At 37.3% G+C, this 25,148-nt stretch overlaps 1 protein-coding gene and 1 pseudogene across 6 annotated transcripts in view; one reads left to right on the forward strand and one right to left on the reverse strand.

Moving 5' to 3' along the window:
• Positions 1–25,148, forward strand: part of cadm2a (cell adhesion molecule 2a) — a 511,389-nt gene that overhangs the window by 55,195 nt on the left and 431,046 nt on the right. The window lies entirely within an intron of this gene.
• LOC307152742 (C-type lectin domain family 10 member A-like) lies at positions 1,552–5,513 on the reverse strand (annotated as a pseudogene). The gene is made up of 5 exons (XR_013824117.1): positions 5,456–5,513; positions 5,133–5,382; positions 3,147–3,274; positions 2,639–2,745; positions 1,552–2,531 (listed from the first exon to the last, which is right to left on the reverse strand). The product of XR_013824117.1 is annotated as a C-type lectin domain family 10 member A-like (transcript).

Genomic DNA, 25,148 nt, shown 5'->3' on the forward strand with positions numbered 1-25,148 from the left:
GTGGGGCTATTTTAATTCCAAAGGCCAAGGGAACTTTATCAGGATGCATAGTATCCTAAAAATTTTTTTAAAAAAATACTTAAAAATAAAAATCTGCCTGCCTCTATGGGAATTTAACATAGTGGTGCCCAAACTTATGCACCCTGTTTTTTAAGGAAGAACATTTATTTATTTACGATACATTATTCATTCACAAAGAAAATTGGTGTCCTTAAAGGTTGGATTTTTCCTAATTTTTTAAAATAAGGCATTAAGTTAAATTTGCAAAATATGATTTTTTATTCCTCTTTTTAGTCAACTTTAGCATGGTTGCCTAAACTTATGCATAGCACTGTATATATATATATATATATATATATATATATATATATATATATATATATATATATATATATATATATATATATATATATATATTTGTTAATAATATTGAATGAGTGGATGTGTATTCAAAACAAAAAGATGTTTTTAATATTAAATTTAGTTTCTATGAAAACAAAACAAACAGAACAAACAAACAAAAAGCTGTCATCAAAACATCAACAAGCTAATTTTCTCTATATAGACTTAAAGGAATATATACATATAGATAGATATAGATAGATAGATAGAGAGATAGAGAGATAGAGAGATAGATAGAGAGAGATAGAGAGATAGAGAGAGAGATAGATAGATAGAGATAGATAGAGATAGATAGATAGATAGAGATAGATAGATATAGATAGATAGATAGGTAGATAGATATAGATAGATAGATAGATAGATGGGTAGTATAGATAGATAGATGGGTAGTATAGATAGATAGATAGGTATAGATAGATAGATAGATATAAATAGATAGATAGATAGATAGGTGTAGATAGATAGATAGATATAAATAGATAGATAGAGATAGATAGAGAGATAGATAGAGAGATAGATATAGATAGATAGATATAGATAGATATAGAGATAGATATAGAGATAGATATATATAGAGATAGATATAGAGATAGATAGATATAGAGATAGAGATAGATATAGATAGATATAGATAGATATAGATAGATATAGATAGATAGATAGATAGATAGATAGATATAGATATAGATAGATAGAGATAGATAGATAGAGATAGATAGATATAGATAGATAGATAGATATAGATAGATAGATAGATAGATAGATAGATAGATAGATAGATAGATAGATAGATAGATAGATAGATAGATAGATAGATAGATAGATAGATGGTTAATATGAAAATAAATGTAATTTGGTTGTATTACATCAGATGTGTATTTTATATTTAACCATAATCATGATATTTACATTGAAACTATTGTGTCTTGTGCACTTTATATCAGTGAAAAACGTGCACAAGCCACTTAGTTTAATCCTCTTCATCCCATGTGAGACATAAAGCTGCAATGTACAAGCCACACCTGGGACTAACTAAAATGCCCCTATTATGGTTTTTCAAATATCCCCTTTCATGCAGTGTGTAATATAGCTGTTTGTGAATTTAAGCTGTTTGTGAATTTAATCATTCTGCAAAGTTGTAAAGTCGAAAGTGCATGATAAATAAAGTGATTGTCTCCCAAAAGAAAGAATCGACACCTAACCACCTTAATGAGTCGTTTGTATTTCGAATCTCACTGTGTGATGGGTCTACGTCACTAGAAAAGATATTTGCATAATGCCCATCTATGTTCTACGTTGTCCGCCCGCAAACAAATAAGATGGGCAGTTCTCAGTTTATTTGGACCAACGTGCGCCTCAGAATCACAACCTGTAAGTATGATTAATTATTGATGTATATATTTTCTACCGGGTGTTCAAAATGCCTAGTTTTCTGTTTAATATTGTGTACGTTTCCGGCTAACCGGCTAACTCACGTTATTACTGTCTTACCTAATACTTCTGCAAATCAGCTGTGGGCCACTATTACCGAAAACTGTGTCTATTAATGTAGATTGTCTGTCGTTCTTACTACTTTGAGTAAAGATAAAGGATGGAGCAAGATTTGTTTTGTAAAATTTAATGTTACATTAGTCATTCACTAATAAGTTAGTGCTAGGCTAACTTATGCACTTATTGATACAGTTAATACAGTTCCCGAATGTGCACCACAATAAATTAGAGAAATACACATCGGTTTGTTAATAGACAAACGCTTATTAATGCTGATGGTGAGGAATTAGTTAAAATATCTCATAATGTATCTCAAACTGAAAGCCTTTAAAATAGCATAATAGGGGCACTTCCTACTCAATAATAATGCTGGTTGAGAAACACTTCTTTAGATAATAATCAATTATTACAAAAGTTTTGTTCTGTTAAACTTGCATAAAAAAGGTGTGTGATGTTCCTATGGCAGTGTGAGTTGTGAAATACTCTTCTCACAGATCCATTGAAAAGCTGTATTACATGTATGATCAAGCCACCCGGATAAAGTTGACCACCTTTGGTTACGATCCGCAGTCAGAGCACAGTTCTCTTCTGTACCTCCATTAGGCTCTGTTGGATATCCAGCTAAAATGCCCCAGAACCTGAAAATACAGATCAGCATTAGATTTCTCTGCTTTCTGTGTGATATGATACTGACTGTGAGAATCATTTATTAGATATTAATCAGTTCAGTTCAGTGATTTCTCACCCAGAGGTCAGTGTGCTTCCATCAACCCATTTCCATGTGTTCTCCACATCACTGTCAGTCAGACCAATCCAGACTGCAGCAGAACCAGCCATGTTCTTCACAAAATCCTGAGCAGATGAAACATTTGCACATTTCTGTAACGCTTTAGATTACAGCCCGCAAAGTACTGCGAAAGTAAAAAAAAATTAAAGCGTACCTTTCTCTAATTATAGTGTACCTATACGTACGTACGTGTAGATATAAGGGATCAGAGGAAATTCATTTACAATTCCGTATTTTTATTTCATTGTTTACTATTTAATTAAATACATTTTTTTAACACCTTATTAAAACTGTAGTTTTAAAATGGTAATGTTCAAAACATTGTTTCCTGTGATTTTAATTCCTGTGTAAGAAAATATATACATCAATCCACACACACACACACACACACACACACACACACACACACACACACACACACACACACACACACACACACACACACACACTTATTTCATTCACTCACTTGTTCTTCTCTGTTGTTTATGATGATCAGATCTGCTCCTCTCTCTGTACAGTATCTTCTGCTCTCAGTCCAGCTCTTCGTCTCATTCGGCATGTAGTAAAAACTGGATTTATAGTAAGCCCATCTACCTGTAAACAACCAGTTTAGCTATTAGCTTTTTATTCCCTGTACAGGTTTTTTTTGCACACTAATTGCTCTAATTGCTAGCACACTAAAATGACATGCACAGCACAATTATTTAAACTGACACACAGAGGACCCTATTTTAATTATCTGAAACGCAAGTATCAAGCGTGAAATGCAAGTAACTTTGTGGGCGGGTCTTGGGTGCTGTTGCTATTATACCGGCGGGATAAATGACTCTTGCGCCCGACGCAAATCTAAAATGGGTTGGTCTGAAGTAGCTTCATTATTCATAGGTGTGGTTTGGGCGCCGCGTAATGTGAAATAAACCAATCAGAGCGACATCTCACATTCCCTTTAAGAGCAGGCGCGCTTGTTCCATGGCGGATTGCTATTATGGCGGATTTGCCAGGCGCGCGCCAGGAGCAGTTCACAGCCGGTAAAACACAGAGAAGTTACAATGGGGATGGGAGAAACCCACCCAAATTAGCTTCGGTTAAGCAGGCGTATAATAATTTGGGTAAATGTGTAAGCTAGATTTATGCCTATTTTTTTCATATCTTCATGGATACAACAATGATTTCCCTTGTGTGTTAATATTTTTCCTTGTAATAATGTATGGTTTTCTAAAAATGAGAACTGCTGCGTCTGTGTGTAGATGAGATAAGCAAAGTGTATGTGCTTAATTGATTGTGGCCAAGCATGTGCCCTTAAAATAGCATATGAATAACATGCGCAGCGCGCCACTGACTATAGACTAGGTTTTTCCTGGTCAGTGGTGGAATTGTTTTCTAAACCTGCAAAATAGCACCAGGGAACGTTTGCGCCGGAACACGCCTCCTCTTTGTGCTGAACCGCCCCCCGGGAGCGCAAGTTAATTTCCTAATTTACCGACGTGCGTCTGTGGAGGGAAAAGTCTGCTGTGCGGAGGTGCAAAATAGGAATGATACATGCGTCGGTGTACAAAGTCAATTGCGCTGGGTGCGAGATAGGGCTCAGAGAGCAAAACCTCTTCTCAAGTCACCAAAAGTCTTAACACATTTTCTGCTTTACACACATTTTGCAATTCAAAATGGCACTTTTTGAATTGCACTGAACACGGTTCTCTGCATAAGACACAACAATCTGACATAAAGTCACATGTTTGAAAACACTGCCATTCAAAATGACACTACATGAGCTAATTGGCCAATACATGTGCCACCTGGCCAAACACCTCAATGGTTGTTAACACTTCAATATTTTACAGTTTACTGTTTTGGGTGAGCATATTTTTGTTCAGTCCAATATAAATATATCTGCTGTGCATATGTTTCACTGACTTGTTTGGTGAAAAAATAAAATAAATAAATGTTTCAATAGCATGTGTGTGTATCTGCAAATATTTCTGTGCATGTGAACAATCTGAAGAATTGTCTACAATTTGAACTATTTTAGTATTATGGCAAAGCATACTAAAGATGAGAGTGCTTTTCAATATGCCCAACAGTGTGTAGTTGGTTAGACAAAAATCTGGTAATATGAATGAAGTGTGTGCCATTTCGTGCAAAAGCTTGATTTTGATAATGCTAAATGTAGTTTTGGTTGCAGTGCTTCATTTCACAGGGTATATTAGGTATTTTGCAGTTTGGGTGTGTGGTTTTGTGAATTGTGTTAAGTATTTTGAAAAAAAAAAAAACAGCCTAGTTTGCAAAATTGTGTGTTAGCAATTGGAAAAAAACTGTTACACTCACCTATCAGTAACTTATAACAGATAGTAAACTCATAGATTATGAACCCTGGAAGTTACTGAGAGCACAACCCAACTCTATCATGCTTTAAAAAATGATAGATGTATAATAAATAACTACATAGAAATTTTACCATAACTCTGAAGATTATGTCTTAGCTGGTCTCTCTCTTCTGTGAGGTTGTTGATCTTGGTTAGTAGCTGGTCTCTCTCTTCTATCAGGTTGGTAATGTTGGTTAGTAGCTGATCTCTCTCTTCTGTGTAGTGTGCTCTTTGTATGGATGTGAACACACAGCACTATGACTGCAGTCAGCAGAAGAACACACAGCAGCCCCAAACACACTGCAGCTGCTCTGGAGCTTCTGTTCCTCACAGAATCACTTCCTGAAAATGGCAGACATGAAGATAAATATTTCTTAATTTCTACAGAAACTTCAGAACATGTTTGTATTTGTACCTGTGTGTTGAGGTGATTGGTTTCTCTCTGTTTGTCTGTTCATACCCCTCGATCCAGCAGTGTTTATATTGTCATAAACAGGCATTTGAGACATGTTTGCTTGCTTAGCCATGGGCGTAAATGATGGCAACTGTCTGTGTGCATTTGTACTATGTAGGCTAGTCTTCTGCATTTGAGACTCTAATTTTAGGACATGTGGGCAATGTGTGGCAAAGTACGTCACAGGACAAGAGCATGTGACATCCTGTCTGTTAATATTACATTTTCATAACAACAAAGGGCACTATTGTGGTAGTGTGGTTTCAAATTAGCACAGGAAAATTATACATGATTGAAAAGTCTTAATTCAACTTAAATTGATCAGAAAATGTAACTGAATTATTGGTTGTGATGCTTCTTTAAAAATGTCATTCACATGTCACTGAGAACGGAACTGATCTGAAACCTGTGTAAAGTCACGTGAGGTGCAATGATCTAGGAAGCTATAATGGTTTTGAACTTCATTAACAAAATGAGGCTGATACAGAATGACACTTTCGATGAGTATTAGTAAATCACTTCAAATTTGGTAGAAAATTAAATTTTTATTGAAATAAAATGAAAATAAATAAAAATAAAATGAAGTGTAACGACTGAGACAAATCAGACACAAGTATTTGTTAGAGTTAACGAATAATATTTAAAACTCACTCTGGGATCTGTGGTCCCATCCCCCAGCGAGGGCAAGAAGGTCTTAGTTACCATGACCACTGATGATAATCTGATGATAAGTTGGTTTTATGGCTGTTAAAAAATGTGGTCATATGCTCAAGACAGAGACGATGGGGAAGACAGAAACAATCTTTAATACAGACTTTGCTGCATTAATCAGACGAACTGATCTATAAATGAACGTGCATCCCAGAATATTATGTATATACTACGGTATGTATTTTATTATACAACCAATGGTCAATGTAACCTCACCTATACCATGTTTGGTCTCTTTGGTAAATTGGTACTTTGAAGATCGAAATGATTGTGTACATGATGAAAACAAAGATTCATAAATCAACCACAGCGGAATTTTCCCGCTTGGAAATTCCACCCTTCTCATTGGTCAAGCAAACCCGGAGAGGTGGGGCCTTTCTCAGGCTTTATTAGAGACAAATTCACAGTGACCCTTCTCTCTCTTCTTCTGGCTCTCTACTGCTGCTTCTTCTGGTTGATGTCTGTGGTTGATGCCCATAGGCCCCAGCAGGACATGGCCACCACCTGCTATGCCTTCACTCTCCCAAAGGAGTCAGACTGTCTTTTCTTCAATCCAACTCAGAAGAAAACTGCAACCTTACCATCACTGAATGGGCAACGATCAACTCTTGGCCTTCTCGGTACGTTCAGGGTGCCGTGCTGTCCTGCGTGGCCTCAGCAGGCCCCAGGGCAGCAGGCCTCGACTCACAACCAGCCATGTGCTCATCCAGGAGAGAGAGGACTCTCTCTCAACCACAACAGAATCAAGGACAACCTCAGGAGTTTGACACAACGTCTTCTTTCAATGCAGAAGAAGTCCATCGCAACTCCCACCATTTGCTCTGTGTGTGCTCTCCGGCCCAAGGCCGGCAGGCCACAATCTGCACTCCAGCCATGAGAACAGAGTCGAACTAACCATACAAGGTCATCATATCTTCTTCATCCAATGGAGAAGAAAACGATTGCAACTTTATTATTTGACACTCACCGAACCATCAACATCCTTTTCAACAACTTCAAGAATTGTGTCCACTGCACAGACCATGCAAGTATCAATTTAATGAGGTGCTCTGAAAATTAGTTCCATAGTTTCCATAGTTCCATTTCCTGCTTCCGGTTCCATTCTATCACTTACCATTTTCCTATGCATGTATGTATGTATGTATGTTTGTTTAGTATAGTTGTGTTTGTGATTAAGTTAATAAAAGTTGTGCACAATATGTATTTAGTTTTGATTTCTCTGCTTGCAACAAAGTTTATTTTACGATCTTGATCTTGTTACATGCTCTAAGCGCTGTACATGTTAAGAAATAATTATTTTTCTGTGGCCATGAAAGATATGATTTTCTTAGAATAAATAAATAATCAAGAGTTTGTTGGACGAACTGATTCATTGATTGTAATATCAATTTAGCTACATCAAGTTAATCCAATTAACTGACCCAAATATTCATAATTAATCATAACAAGTTATGAGTTATTATTAATATTTCCCTTTTGAGCTAACTCGTTACAAAAGTGTCATAGTGAATGAGAGCGTTCACATTGGAAGCGTGCGACCGGCCCTCTCATTCATAACATGAGCAGTGACAAAACACGAGCTGTTCACGCTTCGCTGATGCTTGCGATGTGAAACAGGCGTCGCGTGTCCACTGGGCTGGAGCAGATTGCTCGTTTTCAATTCATTCCTATGGAAGTTGAGCTTCACGCTAGCTCCGCACCAGTGGACATGCACCGTAACACACATAGCGGAATCGTCATTTAGAAATGAGATTGCATGGGTGTTTGAATCGAGATGGCGATCTTTTAATGATTAATTGTGCAGCTCTACATAAAATCTCTCCATTTTAATGTCTTTGACATCAATTACTGCATTATATTCATGTTGTGCAACATTGTCAACAAAAGTTTCTTAAGCTCCCCAAAAATGCATATGCGCACTTTGTCAGAGTGGAATAAATATGTGACTAAAGTTTTTATATGCCTTTTTTGATCAAAGATGGCTCAATTGTGGTTGTTGGGATGCCATCGCTCCTGTCCTGTGCTATCTTTCCTGTATTTGTGTGTTATTCGTGTGTGTGTGTGTGTGTGTGTGCTTGTATCATGCTCAAAAATACTTTTTAGTAACAGTTTTTAGCTGATAATGTTGCTATATCTTAAAGTTGGTGACCATTTTACTGAAGAGTTGAGAAAAAATTGAGGGAACGAGACGTTGTGTCAAATTATTGGGCTCTTGGGGGCCCCAAACACCTCTGACATACAGTACAGGTCAAAAGTTTGGAAATATTACAATTTTTTTATATTTTTGAAAGAAGTCTCTAATGCTTATCAAGGCTCCGTTTATTTGATCAAAAATGCAGAAAAAAAAAACAGTAATATTGTGAAATATTACAACTTAAAATAATAGTTTTCTATTTGAATATACTTTAAAAAATAATTTATTCCTGTGATGCAAAGCTGAATTTTCAGCATCATTACTCCAGTCTTCAGTGTCACATGTGACATCCAGTCTATCACATGATCCTTTAGAAATCATTCTAATATTCTGATTTATGAGTGTTGGAAACAGTTCTGCTGCCTAATATATTTGATGAATAAAAGGTTAAAAAGAACTGCATTTATTCAAAATAAAAAAAAATATTTTCTAATAATATAAATTTTCTTTACTATCACTTTTTATCAATTTAACACATCCTTGATGAATAAAAGTATTGATTTATTTAAAAAAAAAAAAAAAAAAAAATACTGACCCCAAATTACTGACCAGTAGTGTATATTGTTGTTACAAAAGATTTCTATTTTTAAAAAATGTGCTTTTTTTTTTTTTTTTTACTTTTTATTCATCAAAGTATCTTAAAAAGTACCACAGGTTATGAAAAAATATTAAGCAGCAGACCTGTTTCCAACTTTGATAATGAATCATCATATTAGAATGATTTCTAAAGGATCATGTGATAGACTGGAGTAATGATCCTGAAAATTCAGCTTTGCATCACAGAAATAAATGATAATTTAAAGTATAATAAATTGAAAAACAATTATTTTAAATTGTAATAATATATCACATGTTTGACCTGTACTGTATTCAGAAAAGGCCAAAGAGAATTGGCGGGTAGAGTCTGCATGCCAGCCAATCTCCCAGACATAATGCCCTGTACACATTGTGTGATTTTGGGCTGTCCCAGATGAAAGACGACCAATCGTGTCATTTTCTGTGGTCGTGGCTCCTAAACGGTGGCCCTATCATACAATGATAGTGGTTCAAAGATGGCTGTTGTTACGGTCTTGCGACAAAATAGCCTGCAATTTTAATATGATCATCTCACAGTGTGTTTGCTGCTACGACCTACATCCACTGACTAGCCAAAAAAACATGAATTGGCGTATTATTGATCAACGTGACATGGTGCTAAAACTGAAAACTACTTACCTCAAGCTCTATTTGCAAAAATGGCATGCCAAATTAGCCTATTTTCCCTAGCAATGACCGCTTCCATATTCTCCTCTTTCGCTTTCTTCTCTTTTTTTTCCAGCGCACATAAAAAAAACACAATTGCCAAAGTGCGATTCATCTTGCTCTATTTGTTTATTGATCCACGATCCAGTGGGCCAGTATTTGTTTGGAGACAGCCTTCCCCTTCTGCTTACCTCCAAAGCAAAGAGCTACTCAGATCACCTAAAGCTGATCGTCTAAGGCTCGCACAGGGCACAACAGATATAGGGCTGGTACTCCCTCATTAGGAGGGATCGCTTGCAAATTCACCACTTGATCCATGAAATGAGTAGTGGGAACTTTTGGCTTGTAGGTCCCCAACCCTCTTGATGGAGGTGAGTGCAATCAGGAGGGCCTCTTAATAGAGAAGGCACTGAGCTCAACTGACTGTAAGGGCTTAAATGGATTGCTCTACGGGGCCTGTAAGACCAAGGAGAGATCCCAAGAGGGAATGAGGCAGGGTCTCAAAAGATTTAACCTTTTTGATTGTATCTATCACTGCTGGTGATAGCCCTTTGAATTCATCATGTCCCATCCAGGGACCAGACATGGAGTTTCCAGAAGTCTTGGCACGGTTGCCAGATTATACCCTGCCTCTGAGAAAGAAGGTCCTTCCTCTGGGGGAGGAGCCAGGGAGGAGCCGATGGCATCAGCGTGAGACCAAGTCTGGTTGTGCCTGTGTAGTGCAACCATTAGGATTTGTTCTTCTTCCACCCTGATCTTGTACAGTGTCTTTGCGACGAGGCTCACTGGGGGAAATGTGTACTTGCGCAAACCCTGGTGACAGCTGTGTGCCAGTGTCTTCGTGCTGAGGGAATACCAAGGAGGACAGTGGGAAGATTCCTGGGAAGCAAACAGGTCTTACTGTGCTTCTCCAAATAGACTCCATATCAGCTGGACCACCTGGGAATGGAGTCTCCACTCTCTGCGGAGCATATCCTGTCGCAAGAGCGAGTTCACTGTGCGATTGGGGTTGCCTGGGATGTTAGTGGCTCGCAGCAACTTGAGTCACTGCTAACTCCAGAGGAGGATATGGCGGTCAAGATGTGACATGCGAAGACCGACTCACGGGGATTCACCTGGCAGATGCATTGTAACCCCCAGATCACCCTCAGTGCTCGTCGCCGAGGCCTTGTACCCAGAGGTAGAAGGGCCAGGACGGAAAAAGGTTGACGTGACTCTCAGCCTTTTGAAAAAATACATGGGTTGCAACCACAACGTTCGCATGGCCATGCTTTTGCAGTGAGAGCACACCACCTGCAGATCCTGTCTTAGCGTGAGCAGGGCCCAGACATTAAAGACAGTGATCGTGTCCATCTGAGGGAGAGAGAAATCGACCACACCCAGGACACAGAAAGGCATCTTTAAAAAGACACAATCTGCCATGTAGCTCTTTTAGAGGAATTTGGCCCATCTGTAAGGAAATTGGCTCTTCTAGACCACTTCTGAAGCACCTTGGGGAACTCCCTGCGCTTATCTGTGCTTACATCGAGAGATAGACCACTGAAATGTGCTCAGGATACAGCACCATGTCCATAGAGGTGAATAGAAATTTACATCTCTTTTTCTAAAGAGACGCAGTGCTTTCGGCTCCAAAGAACAAAGCTGAATGAGTGGAGCACACCAATCTCCTTTTATACCCATATGTACGGGGGAGTGGATGGGATGCAAATTCCACTTGTCAATTCTCTTTTTTGAATATGTCAGAGGTGTTTGGGGCTCCCAAGAGCGACCCCAAGTGTCGGTAATTCGATAAAATGCTAAAGTGACTGACAGATAAGGAACGGGAGTTAAGTAAAAACATTTTTATTTAATATTGTGAAGCTGCTTTGATACAATCTGTATTGTGAAAAGCGCTATACAAATATACTTGACTTGACTAATCAAATTTACTTTTCAAGTAATGAGTAAAGTAACATTACTTTTATATTTACAACAAAATTTCTGAGTTGCTTTTTCAAACAAGTAACACAAGTTACTTTGTTTTCCCATTTATTGACTGACACCTCTCCTGTCCCCATGTTGAGAAAAATTGAGAGTGAGTTGCTGCGGTGTTGTGTGCACTGTGTAAACATGATGGTTTGCACTTTTCACAATACATATTGTTTTAAAGCAGCTTCACAGAAAATGCATGTGTACACATTATAATTTAGAGTGATCTGTTATCAGAGGTGACTGTGTCCAAGTAATGTATTTCGGAAATGTACATATACAAATTACGTAGTCAGCTAACAATGTATTCATTTATGGCATAAACAATAGGCTCATTGAAGTAATTATAACAAGTTGTGAACATAATGATGTTCACATAACACTTTCTTCTCCTGCATCATATTCTTCTGCAATCCAGAATGGCAACACAGCTAAAAGGTTTGTTTGAGCTGCGTCCTCTTCTGTACAGGCGTTATCTAAACACAAACACACATTTTGGATGCGATTAATTGTTCCACAGCACTAAAAAAGTCACATAATTAGTTACTTTTTTAGGAAGTAACACAATATTGTAATGCATTAGTTTTACAAGTAACTTTCCCCAACACTGCTCAGTAAATATGTATTGACTAGGCTTTCTAATCAGTCAATATTTGGTCATTTTTATTTGATAAAATTTTAACTGTGCTCATTTGGCCATAAAAAATAAAATAAGTTGTATCATTCTATTATTAAATCTAAATTAATAAATAAAGTAGTATATCAGCCACCCTGCTTGCTTGATATCAGCACCACAATACTTGTTTTAAAAGTCTGATCAGTAGTAGTTTAAAAGTAATTTAGCATTTTAGTTTATCCAAGTGTTCTTCAGAGTGTTGAACCTTTGAGCCTTCACAAAATATATCTGGTGTTCCAATATATTATAATGGCAGCAGGAAGGAAACTGTCTTTCTCTTTCTTTGCCTTTCCCTAAGTCTCTCTTTCTCTCTCTGTGTGTGCTTTGTTAGCGATGTGGTGGATATGTTGTAGTCCAGTGACAGATGAAGTCTGCTTGGTGTGTGTAAAGCTGTGTGTTTGGTCTGATTGCATGCTGGGTAACAGACTGACATCTGCTTCTGTAGGAGACAGACCATGGCTATTCTCCACACAGGAAATAAGTTAATATTCTCCTCAAACCTTTATGATCATTGAAGATGAGAAATGTTCCATATGCAAACAAAATCCAGCAAGACACTGTGTCCTAACTATGCATGATGCGACTGATGTTTCCAGCGACAAGTAATTTGTGTTTCCACGCTGTGAAGCATGATTTCAGATCAATAAGATTTCACAAATAGAGATAGCTTTTATCGCTTGTTTTGTATCAAGCATTTGCCATTGTCATCTTTGTGCATTACATTAGTTTTTTTGTTACTTGTAAATTCATCTTTTGTTTACTTCAGTCTGTAATTCCATTTTGTGGCAGTTTACCTCCATTTCTAAACACCTCTGAAACATTAATGTTAAAAGAATATTGTCTGTAGGTGATGGGAGCAGCTGTGACATGTTTGTCAGCTGACCCACTTTTGCCTGATTATGAATTAAAATTGAATGATGGCGTCTGAGATTGCCAATTAAAAATGCATGTGGTGCCACGTTCAGGACCGAGAGGCCAAACGCAGTGTCGCCTCCGGCCTCCTACAGGAAACCATAATTCACTACTGGGCCTTTTAAAATTGATCTTAGTTTGTGTTTCTTAAATGATCCTTTGTGATTGTTTTTAAAAGGAGAGCCAAGTTAAGTGTGGCGTGACTAACTTCCTTTGACTCATATTAAATGTTAATGTAGTGCCATTCCCTCCTCCCTGGCCAAAATCCCAAATCTACTCAGCCGCACTGTGGTTAGCAGCAATGTCCAATGACACTTCCGCAAAAATCTGAATGTCTGAGGGAAAATAGTTCATTTCAGGGACCTCTTTTTTCCCCTCTGTCAGTTTTGTTTGAGACCACTCACTCACTCACTCACTCACTCACTCACTCACTCACTCACTCACTCACTCACTCACTCACTCACTCACTCACAATAATGATTTAATATGCACAATTTAAAAAAAAAACTATACAAAATTATAATATAAAAACAAACAATTAAGTCCCTGTGTGTGAGTTCAGCCATATAAATGACTTGCATATTAATATGTATATATTGTGAACATAGTAGTAGTAGTAGTAGTAGTAGTAGTAGGCTTTTTCCATAGATATAAACACTCATTTCTGACAAAATATAAATGATTTTTCTGATTTTCTTGACCAGCATCTATTTTTTTCTTGCTCTTTTCCCCTGTAGTCCCCCTGTAAATGTCCCCCTGTAGTCAATAATTATATCCCTTAAAGGGTTAGTTCACCCAAAAATTTTAATTCTGTCATTAATTACTCACCCTCATGTCGTTCCAAACCCATAAGACCTTCGTTCATCTTCAGAACACAAATTAAGATATTTTTTATGAAATCTGAGAACTTTGTCCCTATATTGACAGCAACATCATTGCAACTTTCAAGGCCCAGAAAGGTAGTAAAAACATTGTTAAAATAGTTAATGTAACTACAGTGGTTCAACCTTAATATTATGAAGCGACGAGAATACTTTTTGCACCCCCCCCCCCCCAAATAACAACATTATTCAACAGTATAATGTTTGTTGTATTCAACAAGCGATTGTTGAATAAATTCAATAATTTCAATTGAGAAAATAAATTGAATAAATTCAACGAGATTGTTGAATAAAGTCGTTTTTTTTTTTTTTTTGCGCACAAAAAGTAGCCTGTTCTCATCGCTTCATAACATTCAGGTTGAACTACTGTAGTCACATGGACTATTTTAACTATGTCTTTACCACCTTTCTGGGCCTTGAAAGTTGCAATGACATTGCTGTCAATGGAGGGACAGAAAGCTCTCAGATTTCATCAAAAATATCTTCATTTATGTTCCGTAGATGAACAAAGGTCTTATGGGTTTGGAACGACATGAGGGTGAGTAATTAATGACAGAATAAAAATGTTTGGGTGAACTAACCCTTTAAAACTCAACTTTGATCACCAAAACGTCATATTTAAATGTTTTTCCTTGAAAAAACAACTACTCATTACTACTCAATTACTACTCACACAGGTCAGTTTATTAGACAAATGAAACTTGTGAGGTAACGCAGCACTGTTTCACTTGGTCTAACGTTACACTATCACACTAAACTGCATTTGAGTGTGTTGAAAGTTATAATATTATTCAATGTGTTAGTTTGTTGTCTAGCAGTAAGCTAGATCAACATTATAATAACATACTGATCATATTCTTACATTTCTTCATGTTGAGCTATATAACATTGATTAGTTTTATGTACATTTGCTCACCTGTTTAATAAAGTACATGCAAGAGCGGCGTCTCTGTCAAGTCGAAGTTAGTTGCGGACGTGGAGCTCTTGGCATCTCGAAAACGCCACGCTGATATTGATCCTCGTTTTAGTTCTCCTTTTGTCCCAAAGTCTGCTTGCCATGGTCCATAATGTTTGAACGAAACAACAACAGCATGAGCGTGCCGCTAGACGTAACGCATTTGCCCATTATTTAAAATTGGAATTTCTCTGAAATTAAAAATCTTTGGGAACTTTTGAGAGAGGTAGATTTGTTTCTACCCCTATCAATAAAACCTCTTCTTGATCTACAGTACCTTACAGTCATCCGAGACGTGAGGATCACAGCTATTTCATATTTCATAGCCATACTAAGTCTGCAAGTTTGGGCTGTACAGATGGGGGCGCTGAGGCTGGAGTTTAACAGCGAGCAGAATCAGCATGCGTGAGAGGAGACGCCGCCTCTTAACAGGCCTGCTCCGAGACACCAGCTTCAACCTCACCAGAATAACAATGCGACTTTCTCAAGGCAAGGAAAAGAGCTCGAGTTGTGGAGAATCATATCCTGTTGACCTTGCTGTAGGAGTTGTGATATATTTTATCTACCATTGATTTTTATGTCTTCCTTTGTTGATTTTTTTTCTCCGATCCTCTCTGTGTCTCTCTGAGTCTACCTCTTCACAAAATTAATTTAATCTCGACTTAGAAACGAAACTTTCAGAATTTGAATTACTCTCCAAAAGCGAGGGAAAGAACAAAAGAAATGGGCAAACTTGACAAGATTGCTTTGCAAGCAGTCTAAAGTTTGGAATGGAATTACAAGGGTAGCGCCAAAGACAAAATTGTCCATATATTACTATACCACCCCCTACATGTACAATTTCTTAGCTCTGGTTTAGATCAGGATGATACAGCATCATCTCACTCTCATTCTCAGTCTCACAGATGTTGATATGTGAGAGATTGTGTGATGAGGGTTTATTCTGGGGTAACTAATCTCTGAGGAGTTCAGTTGATGTTCCAGTCAGACAGACAGTGGTCAGGGCCCCGTCACCTTGTGAAGCTGGGGTCCGTATGGATAGACAGCGTGTGTAGACAGTTACAGTCTGCTGCAAAAACCCGAGAGATCCAATGTGTCAGTCGGGTGGATAAAATGCTGAAGTGTGGTGGTTGTAACATGTCGTCGTTGTTGAGACCATGAGAGAGTTGACAGCTCAAATGTTGTAACAGCACTGAATTAAATTAAGGCATCTTATAGTTAGTGAATGGTTTGGTCATATCCTTTGTCATATAGTTTGTGAACAGGATAGATGATTTTTATTAGTATATATATATTTTTTATCAACAATAATAGTAGTAATAGTTGTTATTGTACTAAGTTACATTCAAAATCCACTTGCTTCATAAATCTGAACAAAATGCACATTGAATGAGCTTTCGGCTAATGTCGACTCATAATACGCAAGCTTTAGCTTTGTCTTGAATGCAAGTGATTTGTTACAGATTCCGTGATAAATAAGCTTTAATAACAGTTGCTCAGATATTTGCAAGCTGTCAAGGACAGACGAGTTCCGAGGCTGGAGAAAAATGGGCGTTTGTTGCATAACATGTTTTCTCATTTCAGACTCTCATTATGTCCTTAATTTAGCCATTAACACATTGCTTTGCTTATGCAATCACATGAATGCATCTGCAACGGACAGACTAATTACCACTGTTTGTTTTCTGACAGATCCAGTATTGGATGATTTTTGTCTGTTTGATTCGTTTAGATTTTTTTCTTGTTTGTCTGTTTTAAAATGTAAGTGAAAGCTTATGCAACAGTGTGCCCTTTGTTTTTATCTGTATTTGTCATTAGCATAGCCTTTTCTTTAGTTTTTGTTTATAGTATAATGTTCGTTATGGGCTTTCATGTTTATTTTTACACATACACACACTCAAACTTTTCACAAATCAGTTTTAACTTTGTAGAATTTTGAAATAGATGCATTGGTCTGAATTTCCCTCTGATCCTTTTTCTGCACATTTATTTATTTATTTTTGATAATCATGTCTATTGTAAAAAAATCATGAAGCTTCTTTTCCCCTTTAATTTAGGCTGTAGAAGTCACCGCCTCACACGCGCTGGAATATAAACACTTCTAAATCCTGCTTTAAGTTTTCAGAAGACAGAGTTAGGAAATGAAAACATCTGCCAATATTCTCTCTCATTTGCATTTCTAATTGAAGCATTTAAATGGCTTCATTTCCAAACGCTCGCAGAGTGCTGTCACTTTTCAATCTTTTATGCAAATGAGCAAATTAGCCCATCTCACTTGAAGAATGCCACAGCCTTGTGTTCTAAATCGATGCTATATAGCGTAATTTGTCGCTTGCTTTTATTCTGATAGGCCTGCTCATGACACCTTGACAATGGTTACTGTTTTCTTACATTCTGAGAACTTGGCAAGTTTGTGTGTGTGTGTGCAAAGCAATCTCCCATTTCTCTCTGTCTGTGTGTGTCTCTCAGTTTTTAATGCACACACTTAAAAGTCTCAACTCATTATATTTTGTTTCTCTTTTGCATGGGCTATTTAGTAATTCTTTGTAATTTTGCCAATTGAAATACGTTGGACAAACACAGAAACACACAAATTAAGTTTAGTTTACTAAAATCCAAAACGTTTGTTTTTTGATTTTAGTTTCTGTTTTTTAGTTTTTTTTAGTTAAAGTTTTTTTTTTTTTTTTTTTTTTTTTTTACAGTGCACCTTACAGCCTATCAGAATTGATTATTCAGAGAGACCATGGTGCGTGTGCGTGTATATCTGCTGATCCTGCAGCCAATGAGATTGCTTGCTCAACTTTTAAATAGTCTGGTTCAGTGTTTGCTTGTCTTGCAGCGCACTATCAGAGTTCCTCTGAATCCTTCCACCTCCCCCAGTTCCACCTGCCTAGATCTGCTACGGGATTCATGAATGTGTATTTATGCAGCATCAGCATATCTTACATGCTCACAGCAGTGTGTCTGTTTATCTGTTAGCAGTAGCAAGTCCTTACTTGCTCTGCAGCAGCAGAATCAATAATCAGCAGAAGCAGCAGCGGAGCAGATTTAGTCCAACAAGACCAAATACATTAACTTTCCATATTCATTAACATGCTAAAACTATTCAGTGGTGCATGCTTGTGTGTGTGTGCGTCTATGCCGAGACCCCCCTCTCAACTTCCACTGAAAACAGACAAAACAATTACAGGCAGGCGCAGCAGCTCAGCAAAATCAACAATATCTAAAAATAGAACAAATAACTGCTTGGAGTACTGTGCCTATTAATTGTTTTTTAAAGTATAATTTAGGGTAAATTATAGTTGACCTCCCAACAACAGGGTTGACTTTTTTCTCTCTTTATTGAGAAGACAAACACAGTAAGACACTTGACAGAATTTTCTCAGACTACACAGATTTGATCAATTACCGTGTTCTTTTTGTTATATAAAAGCATTAAGCCTTTTGAGACGATGTGTTACATTAAATTTAACCTGATTAAAAGTAGTTGCTTTGTAACTGTGGGGAAATCAATGTGATGCACAACCTCAAGTGGCTTTTTAAACTTGTTTAATGGTATTATTATACCATTTTAAAGAGGTCATAGAGTGCTGTATAAAACAAGTAGCTACAGTTTTATAAATGTGTGGGTATATCTGTGGATAGCAAACAAATAGACATTTTGTTGTTTATGAAACCACCTTTTAAGTTTCCATTTCTGCACACTATAAGAAGCTTAAAATCAACTCATCCTCTTGTTTGTATGGCAATTTTGATTTTTTTGCAGCAGCACTTGATCAATGGAAATAAAATTGCTCATCTAGCCAGACAGTCAATAGTCTCGAAACAGCCGGCACTAAATGTCAGGTCCCCCTTCATATTTACTGTGAATCAATGGAGAGTGTGAAAGAATGATGGAGTCCAAAATGGCACGTCAGTTTATCTACAGGCAATCGGTGTTGCCTTTTGCTTTTGTGTAGGAGTTATCCTTTCCCTCTGATCCAGGGTCAGGATCTGGCTACTCAAAGGGTGCTTGTATAGTGATGATACATACTAAAATCTGACAATGATACATACTACAAAAATGTATAAATAACATGAAGATTCTTTAACATCCATAGAATTTTTCCATTGCACAAAAGGTTCTTTATAGTGGACAAAATTTCATACTTGTTAGTGAGACCTGTGTCAATGGGTTCTCAACACGGCATCATGTGACATTGATTTCATTATCCGTGGCATTATTCCTTTCCCATGCATCATCGTGCACACTCCCTCCGTAAGCACCGTCGACGCTGATTACGATGGCCATTGCCATGAAAAATGACTAATCAATATCACAATGGTGTTGAAACAGTCCCCTAATGCTATTGGTAAACGTTTACAGGCGGGCCTGGTGCCAGCATCCAGCACTGGTTCAGTCTCATTCAGAGTGATTTATCTGGTGCTACATCTGATCTGATGGTGTATTCAGGCCTGGGCTCTGGTTGAATTGGCTCTGCAGGTGATGTATAAACAGTCTTACTGGAACTTCCATCCCATTGTGTCTAATGGTTCCCTCTGTGTTGCCGAAAAAGTGTTGTCTTAAAGTAGAGCTGCATTTTTGTATAGAGATCATGATTCTTCCATGATTCTGAATAGACAACTAAACTAAATAACATGTAATTTACTAGAGGTTCTGACAAAAAGTTCGTAGCTGCGGTCTATTTAAAAATATTTAATTAATTTTAATGAATTGTTATTATTATTAATAAAAATCTGTTTGAATGAATGATTCAATGACTCACTCATAAAGACTTCAGTTGTTTCATTACCGGATGATTCACCGTTTTTTGAAGGAATATCTTGAACGAATGATTCAATGACAAATAAACAGTCCCTTGTTGCCATCTACTGGTGTAAAGATGTAATTGATACAATCTTATACTACAGGGATGTTGAATGCTGGAATCTGGTTGGTTGACGAATGTTCAAAGGTGTGCAATTATTTTGAATGTTTGTCGTGATCGTACTTGTCAAAGGTTTAATAGACGTAGCTGAATCTTTGTCAGTTAGGAATAAGATTGCATGGGTGTTTGAATCGAGATCGCAATCTTTTACGATTAATCGTGCAGCTCTATCTTAAATAAATTAGAAAACTCTTGTATAGGCTATTGGCTAATATTTTGTCGTTGTTGATTTAGTTAGTTTTTATCCTGAGGCTGTTAATATGGACTGAAAATAAGGTGTTTGTCAAGACACTGTTCACTCAAATATGATTAAACTAAATACTCATTGTACATGTTCTGTTCTGAACAATAGCCATATATCCCATAATTCACCACGGCTGTGTTTCTTCTCACTGACAATCTTCAGAGCTTCACATTGGTGTCTAGATAGTTATCTCCCCCATGGATTTGGAAATATCTGTAACCTTGAACAACAATCATGCTGTAGAGAGTTTTAAAAGGCTCTTTTCTTTGATGAGTCTGTTTTCAGTGGATACACCGATTTCATGCAATTTGCTGATACGTAATTCCGACAGACACTTTAGCCTGTAAAAGAACACAGTGTTTGTCGTGCACCCTGCTAGAATTTTCTGACCCGCTAATGGGCCTTTGTGTGTGCTTTTGCACCGTTTCCTCTCTCGTTTGGCAGAATAGCTTTCGTCTTTTCATTTAAGCTGTTGAAACGAGCAAACAAACAAAACAGGTTTCTATTTACACAAATATTAAGGGAATAGTTCACACAAAATGAATAATCATCCTCCAAAATGACTAAAAGCACAAAGTACTGTGCTTTCCAAGTTTTTTGAAGTTATGGTCTGCGAGGGACAGACCAAAGAGAAGTAATGACGTACAATTCACGAATAAATTATACTTTTAAGTTGGAGCTTTTTAGTGAATCAGTTGATTCAGTATTTGAAGTATTTGTTCATGAATCGGACTGATTGAGACTCAAGTTGTGAATTCAGTCAAAGCTGTTTACAGTTCACTGAATGAGAGGATTATCAGTGCATAATGACTTAAATTTTTATGTGTTTCCCACACCTTCAAAATACAAAAATATTAGTAGTATGAACCAATTTCATGTTCATTACGTATATTGTGCTTTTGTGTCTTTTTTTGAAAGTTTGAAAGCTTCAAGTGTTCATTCATTGTGGTGGTACAATACATTATTCAAAATGTATTCTTTTGTGTGCATGCTAAAAAAGTCATATGGGTTTAGAACGACATGATGACAGACGTTTTTATTTTTGTATAAATCATTTCTAAATTAAATTCTATTAAAATCTCATGCTGGAGATTTGTCAAAATAGCAGTTTGAATGAACTGCAATACTACATTGAGCCAATATTTCGACTTGTGAAGTGTCTTTTGTGTAGCTGTGGGAGTATATTATTGAGTTTTAATGCATTTTTTCCTGCTCAATATTAATAAAAGAATTATGATGTGAAGGAGGGAAAAAACCCGGATAATTTGTTGCAGTAGGCTATTTTTCAGCCTGCAGTGACTTCATAAACTCAGCGTTTGCTTCCAATCAAAGAAAGATAAAAGCACATGCCTTTTCGGAGAACCAAACACACATTTTAAACTCATCCCCACAAGGGTACTGTTTTGGCTTTCTACACCTCCATCTCACTTGCGTAATTCCTGCTTCCTCTTGTATTGTGCGGCAGACATCGCAAGGGTCGTATGAGGAAAAAGAGAGAAAGAAAACCACAAGAAGGGCGAGAAAGACTAACTCCGCAGTGCACTGAGTTTCTCTTCCTCTATTTTCTGCTCCGTTGCGCCTGTGTGACCTGTGGCCCATGTCTGGGCAGAAGAAGTGTTCATATAGCCCAGGCTTCTTTCTCTCAGGGGTTGTATAGGGTCAAACCACCTGCCGTCAGTGGGCCGGACGCCCTGCTGATGCAGCCGCTCGCTCGGCTGTGTTTTCGCAGGTCATCTCGCCACTGGATAACTGGGTGGTATGACCAAAAATGTATATTGTGGTATGAGTGATTTGACATCATGGTAACAGTATCCACCTTATTTCGCAACATGGAAGTAAGGTATTTTCTGTGAATGAGCAAAATTTCTGATTCATTAGCCTCTATAGGTAAATAACAAGATGCATGTCTGGTCCCTTTAAATGCCAGTTGCGCTCGCGCCATGGCAGATTTGCTATTTACATGACGGAATTTGATAGTGGAGAGACCGAACGCGTCTCCAGAGCGCAAACGTTTTTGACTGAAACTAGCAAAAAACACTTGCGCCGGGTGTAAGATAGGGCCCAAGGTTTGATTTTTGTGTAAAATTCAGCCTCAAAATGTTGTAACATAATATATAAGATAAGTGGATTATTTTTAGCGTGTTGGAATAAATGAATAAATGAATGAATGAATGCATGTAAGTAATGTAAATGTAACTAAGTAAACATATAAATAAGCAAATGACTACTTATAATAAGTACTATGACTACTACTTCGGTAAATATTATTACAAATTTTTTTTTGCATGGCATGATATGTTCATTTTTGTGGATAAAACTGCATGTTGATGTAAAGTAATTTTTTTCGAACTGCAGAAAAGGTAGTCGACGGAATCATAAACGAACAAAAGCATGTTACGAGGGATGAGCTATGGCTCTCTAAGGATGTACTGTTGCCATAAAATAGCTTTCTTTGATGTACCGATAGTTAGGGGTGACAGACTGAACTGTTCATTTGAGGAAATTTGTCTGAAAACACCAATCGCAGACTCTCGGATATTGATGAAAGGGTGACCAGGGCTATTGATGGATGATCTCTTACACTATGCTATGCAGACCTTGTTGTATGCTGATGATATGGCTAATTATGTCAGATACAATTGGAGGACTACAGAAGGAAATTGAACAGTCGGAAATATTCTGTAACCTTTACGTTATGAGAGTGAATTTAAGTAAAACAAAAGTTATGGTTTTTTAGAAGAGGGGGCTCTTTAAAGAAGAATGAAAAATGCTATTTTGCTGGTGAGCAGATTGAAGTGGTTAATGTTTATAAATATCTGGGTGTGTGATTTACACCAAAATTGTCATGGTGGAAAACCCGACAACACTTACCAAGCCAAGGTACGAAGGCAACGCTTTCTTTACTAAGGTTTCTTCGTTAGCATAAAAGGAGCTGTAACCAAGCTTTGTATTTGTTCGACCACACGGTTGCACCCATATTGTATTATGTATCTGTGATATTGGGCTTTGAGCCAGTGGAGTGTATTGAAAATGTTCAATTATCTTTATGTAAAAAAAAAGCAGTGTAGCTGTTTTGGGCGATTTGCAATGTCTACTAACTATATGAAAGATGTATCATGTATTGGATGAAATTAGTGTCCATGTCTAATCCTCGCTGTCCCAGAAAATGTTATAATATGCTTTTTCAATTACATGAAGTAGGTAGAAAAACATGGGTTTCCTGCATTAGAGTTCTGTTGTATCTCTATGGTTTCTCTAGTGCCTGGGAGGCTCAAAGTGCTGGTGATATAAGAATGTTCACATCTATTCTGAATCAACGATTGAGAGAAAAAGCACATGATGCATGGTACACATCAGTTCTAGAGAGATTGATAAGGGCAGTCAGCATGTCATTCCCACAGCCGCTGTATTAGAAACACCCTCACAGCAGCACTAACTATTATTACATTTTTTTTAAATATATTTTGTAATATAATACAAAGGATAGAGTTATAAATGTACATTTAAAAAAAAAAAGTATATATATATATATATAAAAACTTTACAAGATTTACGATGCTGATGACCGTTAAAACGTGTCATCACAGTCTGTGTAAAAGGTCCATTTGTCGAGTTAATTATTAAAAGTATCGCTCTTAATGCTCAAAAAGAATAAGTCAATTATAATATAACTGAATGAATCAGTGACAGCCTCAATAACGCCCCATGACGTCCAAGTTTCAGCCCAGAAACACAGGAAGCGTGACACAGTGATTACTCAGACACTTGATGCATGTGGCATTTGGGCTGGAAATGAATGAAAAGTCTCACAAAGAAGGACAGAAGGATGAAAGAAAACTAAAGGGAATTTATTCTGCCACATTCATTAACTAACCAGTGGCTTTCACACTTTTTATGGTGTGAAAATTGACAACCTTTAAAAAAACCTTTTTATCCATCTCTCTGGTAGTTCAAGACAATTCGACAGGTTTTTTTCTTAAATTTATCTGAAATACAGCATCAAGTACCTCCGGAAGGCCGTGTTCCCCTATTTCATTTTTACTCCATTCTTCCTAAACCAGGCTTTTTGGTAGAAATTGAACTTATAGATAAGGTAGCCTTGGACAACCATCAGACTCGAGGTTAATCCACTACTTGTCCCATTTGAAAAAAAATCATTCAGCAAGTTTTGGAGTGTCACACAGACTTCATAAATCGCCTTCACCTCAGGTCTAATAGTTTCACAGCTTCTGCTCCACGTAAGATACCCGGTTTTCCCTTACTGGTGTCAGTGTCCAGACATTTTGTATTGTCCCATGTGGCTTGTCAACCCATAACAGGATGCAGTGTAAAGGCTCTTCTGACCGTGTCTCACTTGGCTGACCGTCTGCCTGCTAGTTTTGCTTTCAAAGCTCCAGATCCCCATAGAGACATTTCAGGCTGTCAGGTTACAGCGCACTGTCTCTCTGCTGCACATGTATGTCCTTCCTCTGTGTACACACACATCCAATACCGGTGTGTCAAATCCAAACACCATGACAGTGAGCTTGACAGTTGGAGCTTGTTCTTGTCATATCCTGGAATTGTGAGAAATTACGTGTTTTACAGAGGACTAGGACTGGTTTTAGATGTATTTTTTTGGTGGGATGCTGACCAGACTATGTGAGTTCTGTAAGCACTCCACTTGCCATAACAAAATGTGTACTTTTACTGCACCATCATCAAGCTTTTTTTCCTTTTAAGTTGTATAACATGGCACTAGCAACACCAGGCTCATGGGTGCAAATTCCCATGGATAGAATAGAAATTTATCCTGAATGCACTTCACGAATCGGTGGATCAGTGTGAGTAATGATACTTTTGACTGTGGTGTTATATGGGTCCTACATATTTATTTTTAACAAGTGATATTACTATTTCAATCATGACAGCTCTTGAAATTGTTTTAGCATGTTAATGAATAT

The sequence above is a fragment of the Squalius cephalus genome (genome assembly GCF_949319135.1).
Source record: "Squalius cephalus genome assembly, chromosome: 24".
Taxonomy (NCBI): Eukaryota; Metazoa; Chordata; class Actinopteri; order Cypriniformes; family Leuciscidae; genus Squalius; species Squalius cephalus.